Source organism: Melospiza melodia, chromosome 1 (genome assembly GCF_035770615.1).
Source record: "Melospiza melodia melodia isolate bMelMel2 chromosome 1, bMelMel2.pri, whole genome shotgun sequence".
NCBI classification, from domain to species: domain Eukaryota; kingdom Metazoa; phylum Chordata; class Aves; order Passeriformes; family Passerellidae; genus Melospiza; species Melospiza melodia.
The window spans coordinates 16,534,516-16,557,898 of NC_086194.1; the positions used below are offsets into that span (position 1 = coordinate 16,534,516).

At 42.2% G+C, this 23,383-nt stretch overlaps 1 protein-coding gene across 5 annotated transcripts in view; it reads left to right on the forward strand.

Annotated features, from left to right (window-relative positions):
• The first annotated feature begins 13,519 nt into the window (after positions 1-13,519).
• MPP7 (MAGUK p55 scaffold protein 7) overlaps positions 13,520-23,383 on the forward strand; it is a 146,456-nt gene continuing 136,592 nt past the window's right edge. For 3 of the 5 annotated variants that reach the window (XM_063149269.1, XM_063149285.1, XM_063149295.1), the window contains exons 1-2: positions 13,520-13,612; positions 18,024-18,100. The gene's annotated coding sequence lies outside the window, so the exon portion shown is untranslated. Of the gene's footprint in view, positions 13,613-13,993; positions 14,136-18,023; positions 18,101-22,449; positions 22,609-23,383 lie in introns of those variants that run through there. The other 2 variants (XM_063149276.1, XM_063149274.1) reach the window with 2 other exon arrangements.

Genomic DNA, 23,383 nt, shown 5'->3' on the forward strand with positions numbered 1-23,383 from the left:
TTAAGTTGAAGAAAAGTCAATCACTTACTTTGTCTACTTTCCAGATATTTTTTATAAAACCAAATCATATTTTCTGATGCAGAAGCCTTTTATAGAGGGATTGTAATGTTTCTTATAAAACAGCATATGTGTAGTCCTATGCTTATCCCAACATAATTGCTTCCAGGAGTTTGTCTGCAAAAATTCCTTGAACCCTTTCTGTTGGCCTTTCTTATTCTAAATGGCAGTGAAATGGTAATGCCAGCATGTTCCATCTTCCTGCACGGACTAGTTCAAATTAACTTTCCTGTTCTCCTTACTTCCTATAATTTTTCCTCAACACCTGTTGTGAGGAGGAAGACTGTGAGCTGCCAAACAGGTAGAACACATAAATGGATCTGTATTCAGAAAAAAAATTGCATTCCAGCAGTATTAATATTACACAATCAACCACTAAAACTTGACAAAGCTAATTTTGTAATTCTAACTTTTAGCATAGTTTTCACTTACAACACTGCATATTTATTTTTTGGGCCTGGTGTGGGTATGACAAAATTTCTGAACCAAAAGTATCTCTTATCTGCCAGACCCTTGTTCCCATTGTTGCAGAAGATGGAAAATGGTGAATGATGCCACAGGCGACTGCATGAAGAAATAGGATTGCTTTACAATTATGGTAGCAGAACTCTGTCACTGGGGGAATGGAGTCTGCTTCTGCAAGGTGTCAGCAGACGAGTTCTTATTGTGCTACTCCTTAGTTCCATATCCTTTGTTTTGGGTGCTGACTTCATAACCTAGGATTTGATTTGTAGACATGCTGAAGATAACTATAGCTGAGGATTCAGAAACTGCTTTGAACATACAAAGTAATATACAGCATTAGGTATTACCAGGAAAGAGATCATAAAAATCACAAACTGAAATTAGGGGATATTTTTAATCTAGTTTAGTATCTAGGTTTTACAATGTAATGCTGTAACTGCTACAGAAACTGGAAAAGAAGTGTTATCCATATCTGTTCATCCCCACACCCATCTGATGCTGCAGGGCTGGATGCCCACAATATGGTAAAAAGCTACTGAAGACAAAGGTGCCACTTCAGCTGCGGTGGTGCTCACTCCTGAGCTGCAGCCACCAGTGCCTGAGCCAGCTCTCCTGGCAGGACAGGTGCCGTCCACAGCATGCCCTGGTAAGGTCTCATGAGGGAGACTGTCAGATTTCCAGCTGGAACAAAACACCAACACCATCCCAATCACTATGTTAAAAAGGATTGTCAAGAGAATGAAAGAAATGTAGCTGACTTCAGCTCAGATAACTGCTGGCACCATCTTACCAGGGTTAGATCAGTCCATGGATGAAGCCTCCAATCAGCCTTTCTCAAAGAGTATCAATGGCAACCGAGGTGTTCCTCTGTGGTAAACATTTCAGTGGGCTGTGTGCAATAAAACCACCCCCAGAGCTCCAGGGAGTGATTCCTACAGTGGTCTGTGCTAACACCAGCCTTATTAAACATATTTGGTCATCACATAGAAAATGCCACATAGACCCTTAAATACTGATGGAACCTGGTTGATCTTAAGTGACAGTAGATTGGCTCCACCCAAATGATGTTGCTTCAGAGAGAAATGAAGACCAGCACCATGCATGGGCCTGTGTGCCATCTGTATGGCATTACAACCTTCTGCCCACAGAAACCTGGAGACAGCTGGAGTTTTCACAAACACAACCCAGACTAAGAGGATCAACCTACCTTGAACGCTCACAGTTATGCCCATACACCTTGGTCAGAGGAGGAAGATCAGGAGCTTTTTCCAAAATAAATGCAAGGATCTATTCAAGAAAGGTGTGCTAAATACAAAAATCATTATCTATGCTATTCATTTGATGAATACTATTTATGCATTTCATCTACAGCAGACTTCACCATTTTTATCTTGCCATAATTAATATGATTGATAGTTTAAAATCATTAAAAGCCATATTGTTACTTGAGATAGCCAGAACCTCTGCTCCTGCTGTCTACAGCCAGAATGCAGCCTGACCACCAAGTGGTGGCAAGCAGAGAGCAAGTAAAAATCTCATTAGTAAATCTAGAGGGTGCACCCTGAAAAGGAAGCACACACAGCATGTGACATTCTTGACTGGCCCTGCCTGCAGTGTCGCTTCCAGGAATGCCCACAGTCAGCAAACCTGCTCACCACGGGCTGCCACATCCCTGCTAGAGCTGCTTGAGGGGGCATGGTGTGGTCCCTTCGGGCAGTGGTCAGTTCAGCATGCAAGCAGTGCAAGGGTGGCTCCTGTGTCCAAACAAGGCAGCTGCTCTTGTCCTGGGCTTCTTCTTGTCTTCTCAGAGTGTACACTTACAGGTCTTTGACAAGTAGATGATAACTTGGCTACTTTTTATTTTGTTGCAATTGTTGCCTTATTTGTTTCATTTCCCAACACTCATTAAAAACAAGCCCTTGTACTCAAACTCCAAGGCAAGGCTTTATTCCACATCTCCTTGCTCAGTTTTTCTGAATTCCCTCCTGACTCTTTGTCCTGGCTCTCTCTCATCTGGGACTGCTCACTATGTCCTCTTGCCAACGCCACCCACATTCACTGGTTTCTAGGCCCAAAGTCTCTCCCGGGACTGCATTCCCAGAACATCTGCCCTGTTCATAACAACTTCTCTATCAGTTTCCTTTTCTTGTGCCTCAGTTTCTTGAGCAGTTTTTCCCCCCCCATATTGCATTCACCTCTTCAGCCTACAACACCAACATTCTTCTGGATCTTCAGCCTCTGCCAGTTGTCATACTCTCTAATGGCTTCACAACAGTATTCTTGTCCTGCCAATCCTGAGTTTCTGCAAGTCCCAGTTTTCACCCCACATGCTCCTACTTCCAGTGCAGCCTGCTGGTTTTCCGCAGGAAGGGTCTCAGATCTGTCTCTTGCACTGCTTGCCTCTGAATCAGGCAGTTTCTTCCTTCACATTGCCTAGATGCCAACAGAGAGGTCACTGAAAGTGCAGAAGTGTCCCTGCTCCCCATTCGTTGCTTGGGTCCAGCTCAGCATGTGGCAGCTGGAAACAACCATTACTGGGAAATTCTGTCTCCATCATATAATCCTGGGCTGCACCATGTGTAGTGGCTTTGTACTGAGAGTGCATGCCCAGGCCAGGAGCTGAGAGAGGCTGGAGAGCCTTATTTGAACTGTGGGAATGATGCACTAACAGGACTGTAACTGTGAGAGTCAAAAGCTTGCTCTGGGACAACCTTAACCCTTAAGCAGTAGTAAGTGTCTCCATAAACTGGGATTTGAAACATCCCAAAATTTGGGCAAATGAGAGTAGATTTTCTTTGGGACATGAAAAAACATCTGACAAAGGCCTCCTTTGCTTAATTTCAAAACAAATTTTCTCCATAAAAAGTTTGGGGTTTTTTTGGTATTGAAAACCAATATACCCTTCCTAAATTTAATTTCAGAAATTACTAAACTCTTTGGTTGATATTTTCCCCAGGCAAGAAAAATACCCACGTGATGCAGACAACCAGTATTGACTTTTCCAGTGTGAATCAGGGTAACCTGGCATAAACAGCTGAAAGCTGGGTCCTGCACTGGAAATGTCAAACCCTGTGTAACAGGCTGTATGGGCTCTTTAAAAACTCAGCAGAGCAGCTCACCCTACCTTGTGCATGTGTTGGGAATCAGCTGAAGGGCTGATTCCCATCAAGCAGATTTAAATAGGTTTCCAGCTTAGGGAGAGAAATGGATGTTTGTCTCTTATGGGAGCTGTTCCTCCCTCCCATCCCTCCCTTATATGTCCACATAGATACACTGCAAAAGAAAAGAGCAGAATGGGTATAAAGGTATTCTCCAGACAGGAAAGACCAATCCCCTGTAGAGACAGAGTAGCATTTCTGGCAGATCTGGACAGTACTAGAGTTTAAGTGAGTTGAAAATAAAAGACTTATAATCAGATTTTGCACTAGATTGGCTGGCTTGCGCTGACAGGCAACAAGCGCAGCCAGGCTGCTTACAATTCACTCTAGATGAGATAAGCAAAAATAGAAACCAAAGAGCCACAATCTGTTATCCAGCCTTGGGAGGTAAAAATATTTACTTGAAAGGACCACCACTCTCACACAAAGTGACAGCTCTAAGTTGCAGCCACTTGCCTTTCTCTGAGTTAGATTCAGAAAGAACTAATCTTTCACTTGCAGAAAGAGTAGAGCTCACAATTCCGCCTTCTCCAGAGCAGGCAGAGAGCAGTGTGAGCACAGAGTGTGGCATTTGCCAGCTCTGGTCAGACTCATGGTCCCTATTGCTGCTGATCCTGAGTGGCTTATGGTCCTGTTAGTCTAAATCGCCTTTGCACAGGCAGGAGCTTGTGCCCAAGCATAGAGGAGGAGTTCTAGGAAGGCTGAGAAGCAACAACTGCTTCACAATCTTCCCAGGATGGAAGAATGGTTTGCCAGTGGATTTGTCCAGAAAACACACTCCTTTCTGGATGTGAGCTTTGCTGCAGCCTGAACTCAAAGCATCTCTGCTTCTACTTAGGAAGAGGTAAATCTGAGACCAATCTCACTGCTGCCGGCAAGGAATTCGCCTGTGCTTGAGTCATCCAGAGACAATGAATGAGCACAGATCTAAAGTATCTGACACTTATCAGGAGCCTTCAGATCTTATGCTGCTGAGGCACTTTGGTGAAGACTAAGAACAGTATAGCTGGGTGCAATCCTGATATTAAGGGTAGGTTTTACCATACCTTGCTAGGTGCAAGAGAAAGGTATAGATCTGGCTGGGTCCTGGAGGACAATTTATATTAAATTCAGGTGTCTTTCCTGGCATCTGGAGGAGTACATGGCTCTCAGTTTTTGTCACGTAAGTCTAGTAAAGAGTAGTTTAACTATCTGATAGAGAACAAGTATGCTTAATAATGACTGGTAATAGCTGGGTAGATAATGAGCATCTTTCATCTCACATTACTTATCACTAATAGGTACTTATTTTTCAGTCTAGAAAATTCTCTTTAAATACACAAGTAAAAGGCACAAGTGCTGGTGGTGCATCTCAGGCACTGTGGCTCCTCTTCTGATATTCCCCAATTTGCAGCCACATACACAGCAACATCTGTGAACTGGGAGGACAAGGTTAGCTCCACAGCAACCCTCCTTCCCTCTGGAATAAACTATTTGCCAGAAGCACTCAGCATCAGTTGCCCCAGGAGAGAATTTTAAACTCAAAACATGCCACAAGTGTGTGCTAATTTATGAAAAATTGCATCTGGCTCCCTCATCTTTATTAGTTAATGTGCTTTTCTGGGTCCGCAGTTGCATATTTACTGTTAGCCTTGGTGTCATGTCTGTACCTGAGCAGTGGCCTCTTTTCTTATGCATTTCCTAAAAGTTTAGCTCAGTACTTGAGCTGTACATCGTGGTAATCACATATTTTTTAAGAGAGAGAGACATAACTCTCTCCCAGGATTTTTCTGGGAAGCTGTGAGAAGCTGTGAAAAAGCTCAGAGAAAACAATTCTTATCTCCACATACTACATCTGTTGCTGTGCACTTGTTGAATGTGTTACAGAGATTGTTTACCAAAGGGAAGTTTCTTAATTAGACTCTGGTGATAGAGTTTTAATTGATTGACCAATTAGGTAAAAGCTGTATCAAACTGTCTGGCAAGGGCAATAAGTTTTTCTTAATAGTACAGTGTAGTGTAATAACAGCAAAGCAATAGATCAGCCTTCTGCAGCCATGGAGCCAATGCTCACCATTCCTGGCGGGGAGCGCTGCTATGATGGCACATGATGATCATTTGGGATACACTAAAGGGAGATCTGCTCTCTGTTCAGCTCCATGTGCTGCCCAAAGGGAATGCAGCAGAAAACTCTGCTCCCTGCCTCAGTGCTGGGGAGGATTAGACAGGGTTTTGTGTAAGCAATGTAGGCAAATGAAATCAGGCAATCAGGTAGCAAATTAAAATGAAATGATAACTGTTTATCTCACTATATTCTATTTTTCTTCATACTTCTTCTGCCGTTCAAAAACACAGTGGACCCCACTTCCCAGCTTCTGACTTTGAGCATCAGTCTTCTCTTCAGCCTGTGAGGGGAAGACTAAAATGCAGATGCAGGATCACACTCATGGAACAGCACATTCTTGGCTTGCAGCCACATCCAAATTCATTAATAGTAGTTTTCTGTAACTGCCAGGAAAGATAAAGAAAGCAGTGACATTTTAACTATCTTGTGATGCAAACAGTTCACCCTCCCAAGAGTTCTGCAAAGTAAAGTGGAAGCTTAATCAGGGATGATACATTCTAAACTTTGCATTCAGTATGTCTGTAATTCTTTCACAACTCCTCCACAAATCCTGAAGTTGTTTTGTAAGAAACTTTGGCGTCAGCAGTGAACTTATAAATATACCCTGGTTTTGAAGTATTGCAAACAACTGTATATTTTCTGCTCTCCAAATAACATTTTAAAATATAATATTAACATTAAGGAAGTATGAAGGACATGTCTGCTTTTGGTACAGTGCAGTTTGGTGGTGGCAAGTGGCTTAGTTAAGCAAATCCAAACCATTAAACAATATTGAATAAGGTACCAGTAGGTGTGCCAGGGATCAGGAGGTGGCAGCAAAACTCTGAGGAGAAGTTTGGTTTCTGCATGTCAATAATGGAAGTATTTTAACTGCAAACCAGGACTGATAAACATGTAAAATTCTAGTAAGAAAAACAAGCGATGGCCACTGATCATGCAATGAGGAATTGTATGAAAAATCATTGCATTTTGTGAATTGAAAACCAGCCACCGTTAAACCTGAAATAACAGAACAAGAAGACTCCAAGTTGTTGGACAGAACTTCTCAAGCTGGATGGAGTAGCATCAATGGATGTTTTGCAAAGCTCAGTAAATTGGACAGAAGTTTCATGATTGGTCAAGTTATATATATATATATATATGTATAAACTGAATGGCACGGCAGAAAGGATATCAATGTTTGCAGTAAGGAAAACTTTAACACTGCGCAAGAAGAACAAGACATATTTGGAGTAGAGACAAAATTCACCTTAGTTGTTTATCAAAATTGCATGAATATTCAAAACAGCTTATGCACAACAAAAAGATCCATGGTAAGCTCACCAAGCATGCAGAACAAAAAGGTCAGATCTGCATTTGTGTGTACTTCTGTGATAGCTGGATCCTAGCTAGAAATCCTAAAGGTGGTGCCACAGAAAAACCTTCTGGGTTCTGGCTGAGTACACTGAGTTTAGTACTAATACAAAGGTTTGAGATTACAGAAGAGCAAGCTTAGCTCACTCAGAGCTCAGGTGGCAGGGATTCCATGGAGGATAAAGGTGTTAGTGAGCTCTGGGAAGTTTTTCAAGAATATTCTCCTGGAAGCACAAAATGTTCATCCCCTTTAGAGGCAAGGAAAGCAGGTGGAGCAAGAGTCCCCCTTGGCTTAACTGGGAGCTTCTGTGTTTGCTCAAAACTAAAAGAGACATGTACCAGAGATGGAAGTGAATGAATACTCATTGAGAACTACCAGGGTGTGCAGAGATGCAGTCAGAAAAGGAAAAGCTTGAGTTGAAATGGGCTGGAGATGTCAAAAATCACAAGGAAGGGTTCTTCAGGTATGTAACCAACAAACAGAAACAAAAGTGAAATACTGGCCCACTGTTAAAACAGGAGAGATGAATTAGTCACCAGCAACACTTAAAAGGCTCAAGGCTTTCTTCACCTCTCTTTACCAGCACTACTGGGCCCCAGGCCTTGGAACAAAAATCCACATTGATGCAAACACAGACCCACCATCAGTGAATGAAGAGTTGGCAGATGAGCTCTACAGAAACTTGACCCCTACAAATCAATGGAGCCTGACAATATCCATCCAAGGGTGTTAGGACCTGGTTCATGTTGCTATGAGGTCACTCTCCTCAAGCTTTGAGAAATTGTGGAGACTGGGGGCAACCCAGAAGACTAATGACATCCATCTATATGAACGGCTTAAAGGAGGCTCCAGGAAATTATAGGCCCATCAGTTTTACTTCAGTGTCTGGGAAAATTGTGGAATGAATCCTTCTGGGGCTATCAGATGAAGTATGTGGTTAGGAAAAGCCAGCATGGCTTCACCAAGGATAAATTGTGTTTGACAACCTGATCACTTTCTACAACAAAATAACCTGTTCAGTCGATGTGGGATGAGCAGTGGACATTTTATGCGTGCCTATCTCCAAGGCTCTCCATACAGCTTCTGTCAGGCTCCTCCTACAGAACCGAGGTGTTATGGTGGAGACAAGGGTCCACAGGGTGGGCAGCTGGCTGAGAGGCTGCACCCAGATCAGGGTCACAAACAGCTCCTTTCCACCTGCCCCAAGTGAGGCCTCCATTGGGCCCAGCACCGTTTAATATCTTGAAAAAGCAATCTGGATGATGGGGTCAAGTGCAGCCTGATGAAGTTTGCTTCCCCTGAACTCAGTGGGACACTGGACACTGGGATGAAGAGCCATCCTGCAGGAAGATCTGGATAGGCTGGAAGAGTGAGCTGCCAAGAACTTTATGAAGTTAACAAGACAAGAGTAAGGTCTTGCACCTGGGAAAGTATAATCCATGATTGCAGCACAGGCTGGGATCTACCAGCTGCTGAGGAGAAGCTCTGTAGGAAGGAACCCAGGTGGACAAGCAGTTGAGTATGAGTGCACAGTGTGCTGCTGTGGCAAAGAAGCCAACAGGAGTCTGGGCTGAATCAACAAGGGCATCAACAGCAGAGATGGAGATGTCATTATCCCACTCTACTCAGCACTTGACAGACTACACCTGGAATAGTGAATTCAGTTTTTGTCCCTGCTTCACAAAAAATAGGTGGGCAGCTGGAGAGGCTCCAGAGAAGGGCCACAAAGATGAGCCAAGGGCTCAAAGCCTGCCACGTGAAGAAAGGCTTGAGAGAACTGGGCTTGCTCAGCCGTGAGATAAGAAGGCTCAGGGGAGACCTGATGGAGGTAATGGTTCTAGTCTTTAATGGGTGGCTACAAAGAAGATGGAGAGTCAACTTTTAAAATGTGACACATGGAAAAGTCAAAGGGTAATGAGTACAAGTTACATCCACAGAAATTCCAATGGCACACAAGAGAAATATTTTTAACAAGAACAACCAACCACTGGAATAATCTCCCAAAAAAGTGGTGGATTTCCCAACTTTGGACACTTTTAAGATTAGTCTGGGCAGGATGCTGGACCATCTGGTCTGGATGATGCTTTTGCCAAGAAAGACTGGACCAGAAAATTCTTCAGGTCCCTTCCAACCTAGTATTCCGTGACTAACATTATAGACAGAAAAATTTTACAAGGTGAAGGGGAAAAAATGATGTATTTTGAGACTTTTATAAATATAATGAAAGAAGAAAGTTAAAATTACCTTATGAGCAGCTAGAAAAATTTCTCAACCTAAACCAACAAAAATAATGTTCAACATATTTCAATATTTATTTATACTACTGTATTCAAGCTCCATGTGTCCTACACAAGCATGACAGATTTCTACTGTATCAGTCAGAAATCTGGAATCTTTAGAGCAGTTTTTTGCTTTAACAAACTAGGATGTTACTACAAGTTGCATCTGTAATAGGAAGACCAGGCAAATAATGTGTACACATAAATGTGCATGTTCTTTCAATAAAATAATTTGCATAATTCATTCACTATACCTAGATAGCAATACTTCAGAGTATTGCTGAACAAAAAAAAAAAATCAGAAGGTTTTGCAATTATAATAGGAAAAAGTGAGAAAACAAACGAAATATGCCTTTAATAAATGAAACCATTTTAACATATTTTCCAGTATCCTTGATTTGCAATGACTGAAACATTATATTTTCCAGTACCCTCAGTTTGCAATGACTGAAACAGATATTTTGCTGGTTCCAGTTCCATTCAGCCAGTCCTTTGTGCTATCCACAAGGCTGTCTGCTGGAATACTGTGAAGATGAAACAGTAACACAAAAAAAGCACGTATTTAAAATGCAACAGAAAAAAATATGTCTATGACTATCACTTGCACCAACAATGTTGGAATTTGAGATGAAAAATGGAATAATATTGTTTATACTCATATCAGAGAAAAATCAAGGAAATAAACTTGGCTGGAGACAGCTCTCATAGGTATTTTTGGAGCAAATCAAATATATATGAATGAAAAAAAAAACCTACCCAACTTGTCTTCTAGAAAATTTCCTAAATAAGCAAGTTGTGTAAACTCTTCAGTAAATGTAATGTGTGCCACAACCTGGAGAACAGAGCTTGAATGCTGGGAACAGAGTGGGAGACACCTGAGATGGCTCTGTTAAATTATGCAAGAATCTCAGCTATGCACAGCAAAAGTGTCAGTGTCAGGAGGTGAATAACACCAAAGCAGTTTCTAAACACACACAACTAAACATATTTGAAGCAGGAGTTCTCAAATTGTCCCACAGGGCTGGCCTCACTTTGAAGAGAAACTGGCTCAGTTTCACTTCCCATTAATGATCATATAATATCTTTGTGCCAAATACAGCAATTGCCTGCATGGAAAAATAATTTTAGGAAAGTATTTAATATGTTTTTAACTGCCTTGTAAAAACAACTTAGCAACTGAAAAGAGTGATGCCAACACCTTGTGATGGGCTAAATCTTTAGAGGAAACCAGGAAGATTCTGTGGGTGGAATGTGTACAGTGATATGCAGTCATGGTACCACCTGAGATGTCTTTCTACTGTTTCATCTCCCTGAGAGAGATGTAGGATGCTGCCTTTGCAGATTTCCAAACATGTCAGCAAGACAGGAGAAAATACCCCAGATATATCAGTCCTATCTAAAGTGTTTTGGGGACCAGTGTGTCTCAACAGCTTCTGAAGTGTCTTATTTCTTCCTGCCATTTTTCACCAGAAAAACCTCTGGGAGGAAATGAAAAGGAGCAGGTCATCCAACCTGCTTAAATTTACCTCCCTAACCATCTTTTTCTAGTCTGGCTCGTGGACTTTCACACTTGGACTGATTCAATGATTTTGAGATACTTAGTTCTTAACCAAAGTCACGTAGAAAAATATTCTTTGAAGATGGCTTGGAAAAGCCCCTGGGTTTGGAAAAAGCACTGATCTGTGGAAAGTTCTTCCTTGTCTCCTTAGTTTCATCACGTTTGCTATTACTGAGTGTTCAGCTTGCAGGAGCTGCTGTGCTTTGGATTTGTGGAGAAAATGCCCTTTTTCAAAACCAATAGAGGGCCCAACTCACTCTTGCCAAACCCTACAATAGGAAAGGAAGGATAATACATGGATGGGCACAATGGCAATTCATCTTTCTGACTGGAAGTCGTGTTTTGGAGTTCTGTTGCTTAGTGTCTGTCAGCACTTTCATCCTGGGGAATTTAAATTTCTCCAACAACAGCCTGACTGCAACTAAAAGTTTGCATATAAAGTATCAGAACTCAGAACTAATTATTTTTAATTAATTTTCCAAATGGACTTAAGTCTTAAGATATGAAAAAGTACTTGAGTGCTACTCAGCATAACAAGAAGGAAATTATTAGCTTCGTATTTGTTTAATATTGTGAAACATTTCTTTAAAAGGACAGGGAGATGAATATCTAAAATGTGATCTCAAAACCCACAAAAAATATGTATTCATCCAGGAACTGAGCTACATTTGATGTGTCTAGCTTTTCTAGGCACTGTAATTACCCTGCTGGCTTTGAGAATAACTTATTCAAAAACTAACCATGTATGTTCAACAGGTTTCCTTTCAGGAATGCTTCAGCTGCTGATGGATCACAAAAGGAAGGACCATATCCTGTCTTTGAAGATATGGATAAAAGGGAAGTAATTGTTAATGATTTGCTCATCTAAACAAAAAAATGACTGACAACATAATGAAATCCTGTAATCATGTAGTGTGTCAAATACTGCAATTTTAAACTGAATAGGAACAAATGTCAAAGGAAGCTGAATGAGAGTAGTTGCATTATACACTACAGAACCATATGTCTAGTAATAAAAGACATGAGAGGAAGCTGTAAGAATCTAGTCTTCTGGAACTGCTTACGTATTGCAATGAATTTTTGGCACAATTAAGCACTTCATTCAAAACGCTGATTGAAGACAATGCTGAAAGGCCTCTCTCAGTGCAGGAGAATTACAGCTGTCCAAAACCACCTGTAATGACATATTTTGAAGAGATTAGCCAGGAACTAGTATCAGTACAGCATGCTGTAGACTAGGGAGCACTTCTGCAGGCTGGCAGTTCAGTGCACTAAAAGCTGAGTTGTGTGGATGTTGGACAGTACTCCTGTAGCAAACATACCTATTTATAATACCACTGTGTTCCTTTGCTTAGAAAAGACTGAAAGACTCCTTGGCATGTTTTATATCAAAACCAAACCTATTAAGAGTAGATTCACCAAAAGAGTAAAGTCTTGTTCTTTCAAACACAAGTAGGACTGTAGCCTCTTCCTCTGGGGAAGGCACCCAGCTTGCCAGCTGCCAAGCCCTGTCCATCTCTCAGCCGCATACCGATAGCCTTTAACTGCGCTGCTCCCCGCCCGGGCTCCCTCCCGGAGCAGCGCGGTGTCCCCGGCCTGGCAGCACCGCAGGTCCCGCGCCCGGGCTGGGAGCACAGCAGGGCACACGGAGCCAGCCTGAAGGATCTGCTTCAGCACTGAGGCTGCAGCGTGAAACAAAGCAGGAGGAAACAAAACCCACAGGAGAAGCAAACCCAAGTGTTGTTTTCCCACCGTACCTTTTAAGGATATTTTCAGTAAGCATTGGAGGAACATCGTCACATTATCACAAAATAGTTGGATCGCAGTAAAAGAATGTGGCTCACTGCTAGCATGTGCATTAAATAGAAGGCACGGAGCTGACAAATGAATTAATTTGCTTTGTCACTAGTCCTTTCCGGGCTTGGACAAGCAGCTGCTGCAGATCACTGCTGTTCCCCTGTGCACAGCCCTGACCGATGCTTTCCAACCTTTGCCTGCAAGGTCTGAGGACTCTACTGCTAAAAAAGTCCAAACAAGCTGAGAGTTCATATATCCAGCAAAAAAAATTAGCAAATTTTTAGAGAGAGGAAAATATGTGCATGCAGAGGTGTTCTAACTCAAAGACTTGAAATACATTGGCATAATAAATAAACAAAAATAGGAAGAAGCCTAGCAGCACAAATGGTAACTGCGTGGAGAGCTTCGCATTCGTCTTCGGGCAGAGCCGTAACGAATTTTTGGCAGCCCCGGCGGCGGCCCCGCCGTGAGGGGGCTCATCCCGGAGAGCGGCTCACCCCTCAGGAGGGTTCATCCCTCAGGGGCTCCCGGCGCGGGACCCGCGGCCCAGCCCCGCCACAGGGCGTCACGCGCCCCCCGCGGGCGGGTCCCCGCCTCCGGCGCGGGCCAATGGCGGCCCGGCCCCGCGCGGCCCCTCCCGCCGCCAGCCAATGGCGCGCGGGCCCTGGGAGCGGGCGGGCCGTGGGCGCGCGGCCGTTGGGCTCCTCGGGCCCCGCCCCAGTGGGCGGCGCACGGCGCGCCCGGCCCGGCCCAGCGCGGCGGCGGCGATGCGGAGCCGGGGCGAGCGGAGCCGCGGGTAGACGGAGCTGAGCTACACTCGCGCGTCAGACCCGGCCGCAGGTACGAGCAGCAGTCCCGCGGTGGTCCGCGAGCTGACGAGGGTCGCGGCGGGGGGCTCCGAGGCGCTCACGGTGCGCCGGAGGGATTTTCCGCGGGAGGGCTCGGCGGGCGAGCGAGGGGATGCGGCAGGTGCCGGGCTGTGGCCGCTCGGTGCCAGGGGCGCGGGGAGGCGCCGGTTCCGAGATGGCCGCCGCCGCCTCCCCGGGGAGCCCCCTGGAGCCGCTGCCGTGCCCGCGGGGCTCTCCGGGGCGGGCGGCTCCGTGCGGCAGCGCCGGCTCCCCGAGCCCCCCCGCGGGCAGCGCCGGAGCGGGCGGGGGAGCTCCCGGTGGATCTAATCACGGCGAGTGCTCGGGCTTTTAAAACCTGCCGGGCTGCCCGGAGTCGTTGCGCAGAGCTCGCTCTGGCAAGTAATGGATGTGACTGAGCCATTAAGGGACAGCGGGCTGCGCAGCCGGGCTCTGGAGACCTATCAACTTCAATTTATGGGGTATCGGGAACAGGAGGCGTTTTTATGAATTGGCTGGTAATAACTTAATTCACCTGTGGGGCCAGCTCCTGTTAATGCCTACGTTTAATCTGCGTGGAGCAATAAATAGCTATTAATTTGGCGTGTTGCATGTGGAGAAGGTAGATGATATTTGAGGAAAGAGCTGGGAAGAGCAGTAGGTGCCTTTGCATGTTACTTGTGTGCTTTCCCTTCTGAATTCCTAGCTTCCTTTTATTTTACCCGTGTTTTTAACAACGTGCCTTTCTGAGCTTCCAGAGCTTCTTAACTGATTTGATTTCTTAAACAGCCTGCCATATCTTTGCTTTTTATTCCCTCTGAGTAAACTGTAGAGTGACTTCAGGGGCAATAGCTTTCAGTGATCATAGAATCGGCAAGGTTGGGAGAGAGCTTTAAGATCAAGTCCAACCGTGAATGCATCAACACTATCACTGTAACTCCTAAAGCACTAAACCATATCACCCCGCGCCAGAATTCTTCCTTTTGAGGAAGACTAAACAGTCTGGACAGTGGTGATCAACATCATTAGACCTCATGGCTATCTTTGGTAGCTGAATTCAGAATTTGTTTTTTACAGTTAGGTTTTTTGGATGAGGTCTGGAGTTCTTATTTTAAGTTTACTTAGATCAGGAGCCTTTTAATGAGGCATGTTGCTTTGTAGGTGATCATTTTAAAATATAGTAGTTAAAATTTTGGTATGAAGTATTCTCATCCATCAGGTCTCTTTTATGCAGGGATGTTATATCTTAGCCATTTTTATAGAAATACCTTGCTCAATTTACTACTAGGTTATTCACTTACTGAAAGTATTCTTTGTCCTTAATTGATGTGGATGATCAAATCTATAATCTCACTTAGAATTAACATTAGGATTTTGCTAGATGTCCCTGTTTGGATTAAGATTTTTTGCATTCAGGGTGTGTGACTGAATGTGGCTTCTAAAAGCTGTCTTAAAGCAACAGTAAATTTAGGGTTTGTGATTTAATCATGCAGAGCTAGGAAATGAGTGAATGAGAGTCATCAGTTTCAGCTGTGCCAGTTTATTCATCTTTATTAAAAGGAATAAAGCAGTAACCTAAATGCTGAGGACTTGATTTAAATTATTTCAGACATTGACTAGGTTTGGACTTTACTGTGAATGTGTTTATATTTACATGTGTACACTTAAAGGGAGATGGGAAATCCCGGAGCTGCAGATTGCTGTCAGCTGGCAAAGTACATCAAGGAATGGTAGCTGTATGTTTGCTCTGTTCTTGTGCTCTGTGCACCCACTGGCAGTACTTATTAGAAACAGGATACTGTGTCAGATGGACCTTGAACCTGAGTCAGTATTGCATTTTTGTGTTTGTAATGAAATGTTTTCTGTGTAGTAGCATGTTGATAGGAAGCTAGATTTTAAAGTAGGCATGTGTCAGAGCTGTGAGTTTTTAAGAGTACAGTGTGAAAGTCAATAGCAGGTACAGAAAAAGCAGGCTAAGGAATGTGCTATTACTTTGGAAGTTTATTTGCATTTTTGTTAACATCCCAACACCTGGTAGGAAATGGTCACAAGTATGTTTTCTAAGTGGCAACTTCCAGTCCTTTCCTGAGTGCCTTGCAGGAGTACTGTGCTTCTCACGAAGATGATGTTAAAGCTGCTGCAACTCCCATCTTATGATGTTGCAATGTTGCCTTTCCCTGAAACTCCAGCCTTAGTTCTGCTTTCCTGCATGGAATCTTCCCGTTCTGTGTGGCAAGCACCTGGGCCACCCGTGAGTCTGTCAGTTAATTCTAGCATGTGGAAGGGAGCAGAATGGATCTATAAAACTCATTCAGTAGTGTCTTCCCTCCAAACTAGTTCTACTTTTTTAAATTTTACTGTGGAACTTGCTATGATAATGAGTAGAAGCAGGAAAAAAATCCAGTCTTGCTGCTAGCAAAGTGTCTGTTAGTTGCCTTGTAGAGAATGTTTTGGAAAGTTGTTGCAGTGAGTTAAGCAAGTTTGACCATCTAGAACTACATGAATTATGTGTAGGAGTGATGAAAGCTTCCCACATAGCTGTGCTAATGCAGTTTAATCCCAGGCTATGGTGTGTGTATTCTTCCTGACCTCATCTCCTGCTTGCTGCTGGTTTTTGTTTGGTAAAGAAAAGATGGAGTATATTAAATTGTGTCCTCCTAATTTTAGACTTAGAGGTACAATAATAAAGCTGAATTTATTTTTACCTGCTTTTAGTGGATTGTGGACATTTCTATCACAAGTGATATCATATACTTATCTAATATAGTACCTTGCTCTGTATTACAGAAATAGAGCACAAACATTACTTAATACACTTCAAATAACTTACACTGCAGTATCCTTAAAAGCCCTTGACACCCCAGACCACTAACTCTGTCCTGTGTCATTCTGGCCATATGGCAGTTCTGAGAACAGCTCTGATGCCATGTTTTTGTGTTTTACTGAATTGTTTTTGAGCATTACCATGAGAAGTGTTCAGTAAAGTTCTTTGACAAATGAGTTTTCAAAGACAGAAATAGATTCTAGATACATGGACATACTCTTTTTTTTTAGCTGGCAGTCTTGCCTTCAGGAGAAACCCATCAGATATAAAAAATAAGGCATGTCTGAATATGCAAAGTGTTGATGTTCTTGGATAGCTGCTTTCATTATGCTTAACTACCAAAGAACACAACTTGAATTTTCCCCACACCTTGGTAGGCTAACAGATTCTATGTGTTCTTAAGCAGTAGCATTAAGCAGACTAGTTTATGAGGCTCAGGATTTTGTCCTGAAAATGTTTTGTCAATCTACATTATGAATCATGACTAGAATCAATCTTATCTCACAGTTGAAAGCTCTGAAGAAAAGATGAGCTGCTAATATAAAATGGTTTTCAGTCTATTTAATCTCTTGGAATCACATCGCTACAGTGGCCAACATCTTTATTTTTTTTTTTTTTTTTGTCAGTGATGTAATAAGCCTGCAGCAAAAAGCTCATGGATGAACTCATGGTTTCTATCCTCAGTGACATCAGTATTTAAAGATAATAGTTGAATCAGTCCATAAACTGTAACTACAAACTATATTAAAGAGGAGTTATATTATATGTAATATAAATTGGGGAGATGAACTGTATTGTAGTTTGCAGTGTGCAGAGGAGTTGATGGCCCATGAACATGGGAGGAACAGGCCTGCCTTGCTCCTGTTTTGGCTGTCAGGTGCTTGCCATGCTGCCCCTACGTGTATTCCATGGCTGCTGCTCCAATTCTGCATTTATTGCCAAGGGGAGACCTGGGGTGTTCCCAGTGTGCAGCAGCACTAGGCAGTGCAAAATGGACATTTGCTCAGTGTTGGTGTGCACAGCCAGCTATGAGCTAAAGCTTATTGCTAACTTTCAAAGCAGAGTAATTAGCTATGGGGAAGCAAAGAAATGAGCATCGTTACTACAGACAAGAAGTCACAGGTACTTAAGAGCATTTTAAAGTGGACATATTCAGTGCAGTGGTAGAAGGCTTACACCTAAAACTTCATATCAGAATTTGCATGTTTTTAATGTATAAGATGGAATGATATATCTGAAGTCTTACAGATGACTAACATATCTAACAGATATGTTAGATAAAGCTTACATGTACCCATTTAAAATTAATTATTTTGCCTAATTCTAATGTTAAGACCAATTTATCTCAGACAAGTGTGGAGGCAGAATAAATATGCCATTTGAAATCCTCCCTCCCCCCAGCTAAAGTAAGTCTTTTGACTTCTCTTGTTTCTGCAGAGTTTAATATAGAATCAGATATTTGGAAGTTAACTAATTTAAATTTATTTTCCTAACAATTAAAAGAGAAAAAAGTGCAAATATGTAATATGTCCAATACTGACTAGAATGTCATATTACTGTTACCCTTTCTCTTTTCTTTCAGATTCCATAGACTCTCAGCTTGGCAATCTGAAAAATGCATTATCTTGTGCTGCTGTTGAAGTGAAAACAGTTATCCAGGTAGGACTCCCTTGTAATGACCCTTGCTCATTATTTTCTGATACTGAATTAGGCTGTTGCTTGTTTTCTGCTGTCCTGAGCAATGAACAGATGTGTGTATGTCAGTATTAAAGACCAATAATAATTTCATATCATGTTTAGTATTAATAAATAAAGTTGTGAAAGTGTTATACCATTATGTGGTGTAAGTATTGTGTGTTGTCTAATTGTGTACTGCTTTATTGTCTTGTAAAGACAGCCTCTTTTTTGAGTCAAGAATGAATAAAATTTCTTATGTTATTTCATCACGTATGATAGGAGAAGTTTTGAAAAAATAGGGAAGTATTGCAAATACAGCCAACAGTTAATAAGGACTGACTTTGAAACATGTTGCATCATAAATTGTGTAGCAAGTTTAGGCATAGAGTAAAACTGCATCAGAGCTACTAATTGTGTCTCAGAATTTGAGAACACACACATCCATGTATAAAAAGATCATAGTGAACCTTTATTGCTTTCATAATGTATTGTTTTGTGGATTGAGCTTGGTTTAGCCAGTGAAGCTGTTCTGAGAGGAACAAAGTAGTTTCGGATACGAAGTGCAGAGCTACTGTTTCACAGACAATATGCCATGAACGCTATCTAAAGAAAGAGACTTGACATTGCTAATTATACATGAGAGTGAAGTATATTTATTTCACACATCGATGTGACCGAATCAGAAGCTTCAACTGGCATATGGGGAGGGTTTTTTGTGGTTTTAAAAAACACCTTACAAGTTCAGCTGATGAAAAACTTTGCTTATTTATCACAGTCCAGCAGAGTTGGAAAACAAGAACTAAATCTGGTCTAATTCTGTATATAAAGAAACAGTTCTGAATTTCTTGAGAGATTTGACAGATACAGTAATGAAGATTTTCAGTGCCTAAACAGACACTGTGATAGACGTTTTCAGTGAAAAGCTGTTCATGAGCAGTTAATTATCTCATTGTAATCTGGGTCATTTGGGAAGCTGTGAACACAGTTAACTTCTGTGTTAGGATTGCATTGTAACTGAAATGTGCGTGTGGAAGGGGGAACGCCAGAGCTGCATCATCTTGAAACTTGCAAGGCTGGAGAAGTGACCAAAACCAACCTCTCACCGAACAGCTTGCTGCCTAGTTAAGGTGAATGAAGGCTAAAGCTTAACGAAGCTGTGAAATCGCTACTCTAAATCATATCTGAAAATCTTTGCTCCTCCCTCAGTGCCTTCCCTCCTACCAGCCCGAGGCAGTTAGTGCTGCTCCCACCAGGACAAACAGCAGCCCTTTGTTAGCTGTCTTGCCTGGGGCACACCCTGTCCTCACACTGCTGCTGCTCTCTTGCCATCTGGGAATCCCAGAGACCCTGAAAGGAGCCTTTTGCTGCCTGGTCTCCAAGGTTAACTGATTCAGTAAATCTGTGTTACCTCCAGTACACATCGAGCTAACCTGTAACTTCAGTCCCAGCATTTAATTTCCGTGGGGATGGGAACATCCAGTACCACAGCTTGTAGGCTTCTTACTCAAAGATTGCTTACTTCTCTAAGGATCCAAATCTGTGACTTTGAAAGATCAAAATTATATGTGCTAGAAACTTTGTCTTGGTATTGAAATGGCACTACAAGTACTACAGCCCAACAAGACTGAAAGGGCTTGAGCTGCAGTGCGTGACTCTCTGCTTCGAAAGCTTGTTGAGTGTTTGAAATGTGATACAGACAGTGACTTGGACCACCTTCCAGCTGCCTCCACCAGTCTGAGCAAGGGTATCAAAATGGCAAGCAAACCTCAGAGGATAGAACTGTGAATGGCATGCTTTGAGCCAAGTGCTGAAGGGTGCCTTTGGTCCCTCATCTGACTGCTGTGAGAGTCATGTGTCTGCGCCGTGGGACCTGGCGAGACACCCTGGGTGCTTCCCAGGGAGGACTGGCTGCCTTCAAGAAATCTTGGTGGTTAAAATGGAGAGCAAAAATCATGTGCAGCAGCTGAGTACTGAGGCAACACAGATCAGTTGTCCAGCAAACACATTTTTATACTGAGTGTAGAAAAGACAGATGTTTTCCTTTGTTTAGAATCATGGCTGCAACTTGCAAATGTGGATGGTTGGATGCTGTTGTAGTCTCCATCTGTTTAGAGATGCTGAAAGATGCTGCTTCTAGTGGATGGGGGGCATGCTGTCAGCCAGACTGAGGGAGAAACTGTCACTGGGAATAGCAGCTTTTGGACTGCAGCTGGAGGGGAGAATGTCCTCCTGAGCAGTTTGATGTGCAAAGTTTTGTTTGAGTGCCACAAAGGGAAGGATTCACAAGGCAGTTACTGGAGGAGGGAAGTTAAAAGGGACAAGTGACTTACTGGGAGTCAAATGACCAGATTGGCAACTGGAGAAAAGCTGAAAACTTCATTGTGCCAGCTGTGGAGGCTTTTGCTTCCCAGAAGCTATAGAAACCTTCCTAGCACTATATACTGTATTAAACATTATCTTAACTCCTGATTTCTTGACATATGCATTTATTACTTAATGAAGATAATGAAGATTCCCTCTCATTAGGGCCTTTTATTAAACTTGGTCATATTGATACATTAAGACTATTAAATACCTTTACAAAGAAAAAAAAAAGGTTGGGATGGGAACAGAAGGGTGTTAGAAACCAAATGGAAATTTGTCTGAAAAGAAGACTCTTTAGCTGACATGGCTGTGGAAGAAGATGTTAAATATTTTAGATACAGAAAGATACTCTAGCAGAGCTGTAAAACATACTTTTTTTTGTGGATACCTGATTTAAAGTCATGTGCAGGCATTAATATGACAAATATTTGGATTTTGAGAAATAAAACAAACCCATACATTTCACACAGCACAGGAGTCTTAGGTAATACTTATTAGGAAAGGTTTGCAAACTGAGTAACCTTTTCTCACAGTAGAAACTGGCTGATCTGCTAATTATATTTAATAAGTCATTGAACACCAAGGGAATGTAAGAAATTTTGCCAAATGCTCTTTGTCTTTTAATATTTAGAGAAGAGTTGGCTAGGGGGTGTGTGTGACCCAAATCAGTTCTAGTTGGTTTTTATCACCTTAACTGACTGTAAAAAAGTACAGAGAAACAAAACCAACATGTGTCATATGAAGATGGGTCATCTCAACCAGTAACTCTATCCCCAGTGGTTCCCTTCTGGGTCAGCAAAGCAGAGGTGGTGTTAGTTTTTTCTTATGGTCTGGAACTAAAGCTTCCTGTAGGAAGATAGGTTTAGGTAAATACTCTGTTTAACTGCTCTGTGAATGGAGGCAGACAGCAATTGTAACACAATGTTTAATTCTGTAGCTTTTTTGTGTAGGTGGACATGTAATTGGTGATGGCTGTGGAGTAAATGTCATTTCATTAATGTTGAATTTGTATTTTACTCCTCAGACTTTCAGTTTTACCACACTATTTAATGAATTACACATAGCTGTCTTGACTTCCTGTGGGTGATAGCAGTTACACTTGAAAGAAAACAAGAGGCATTCTGGTTTCTTTATCCAAGGGCTGAGCTCACCATTTTAAGTGCTGCTAACTTACATCAGGGAGTTAAATGTCCTACCTTATTAAATCACTTACTCTGTCTTCTCTAAAGCTTTCATTTAGCTTTGATACAGCATTAATATTTAAAATGCATGTATCAGTTCAACAGACACATGCATTACTTATCAAAACACTGCAGCTTATTAAAACAAACCTGCTGTCATCACAGGTGAAAGTCTAGAGTGACATGCAGTGCCAGGAGATGTGTTGTATATTTTCACAAGGTGTTCATTTGGGATGGTGGGTACTTCAGGAAGAAAAAACAAAAGTGGATGCCTTATCCCTGGTGGTGTTCAAGGCTGGGTCAGATGAGGTCTTAAATAACCTCATCTAGTGGGGGGAATCCCTGCCCACAGCAGTGGAGTTGGAACTAGGTGATCTCTTAGGTCTCTTCCAACCAAAACCATTCTGTGATTCCATGAAAAAAATCACCTTGGTAATATGAATGGAGTATCTCCAGATAGCTGACATGAAAACATGCATGCACATTAATATGGTCTAGCACTAACAGGCCATAGTAACAGGGAAGAATTAAGTAATTGGACCTTCTGTTCAGTGTGTTTGTATGAACAGTTTCTACTGTGTCAGAGCAGCTACATTTAAATTGAGATTTCTTACTTTTGCCCACATTGTAAAGATATGAGTAACAAATTTAGTTATCCTCAGTTGTCTAATAGCAAATCTCATCTTGTATGTGATACTTATGGTTAGGTATTCGTTTAGTTGCTAATTTGCAGCTCATAAGGTCACTCAGCATTGGGATAAAAATAAGAGTGTGTCTTTCTTCCAGTGCCTGCACAGGCGTGGTTGGAGTTGCTGCTGTCTGTCTGAGGATTCCAGCATGCTTCTGTTGCTCCTGGCTCCCAGGCCACAAGGACAGTGTCCTCATACAGAGGCCAGACAGCTTCATCCCTGTCCTAGCACTGGGGTGCTTCTCCCTCACTGGCAGGTCAAATTCAAATGCTGATTTCCCTTATTTTTATTTTTAGGTGTGCATTGACAGTGAGCAAAGGGCTAAACCTTCCCTTTGTGCCTTCCAGTTAGTGTGGGCCTTACAGCCCATGTGCTGGCCATCACACACGAATGAAAGGCATATTGTCACCTTCTTCCTCTCTCAGCAGGGCTAGGTTTTGATTCTGCTGTAACAACTGTTAATGTCTCCCTACTATTGTTCCTTATATCATCTCCTGAATAGTGGAAATTAAGAGAATGTCTCTCTTCCTCTGTATATATTTTGCTGCCTTTAGAAAGAAATAGATCTCTCTGTACTTCTTGGAACGCTTTTAGAGGCATTAAATAATATAGTTTTGAATTTGTAAGTAATAATAGGACCTCTTCTTCTTGAAAACTCATTCTTGAGAAGTATGCCAAGATGTTATCTCCCCACTTGAATGCTTGATTAGAGATATGAGATTTGATATGGGTGTGTGTGACAGCCTGCCTTCCCAATGGAGAAGTAAGAACGTGCTACAGCCTGACTGAAAGCCTAATGTCTAATTACCTTGTGCTAAATCTTGTGATGTTTTTTACAATGTTATAATAGGAAAGGTAACCCCAAATCCAGTGTTTACATGTTGCAGATCGACTCACAAATCTAGAAACTAGAAGTTACAAACACATGGGAAATGACACATTTTCTCTTCTTTGTAGTTAGATAATCTTTTTTTGGGGGGGGGGAGGGGTTGGATGTTTCTATACATAGACTTCTTCATATGCACATCTAC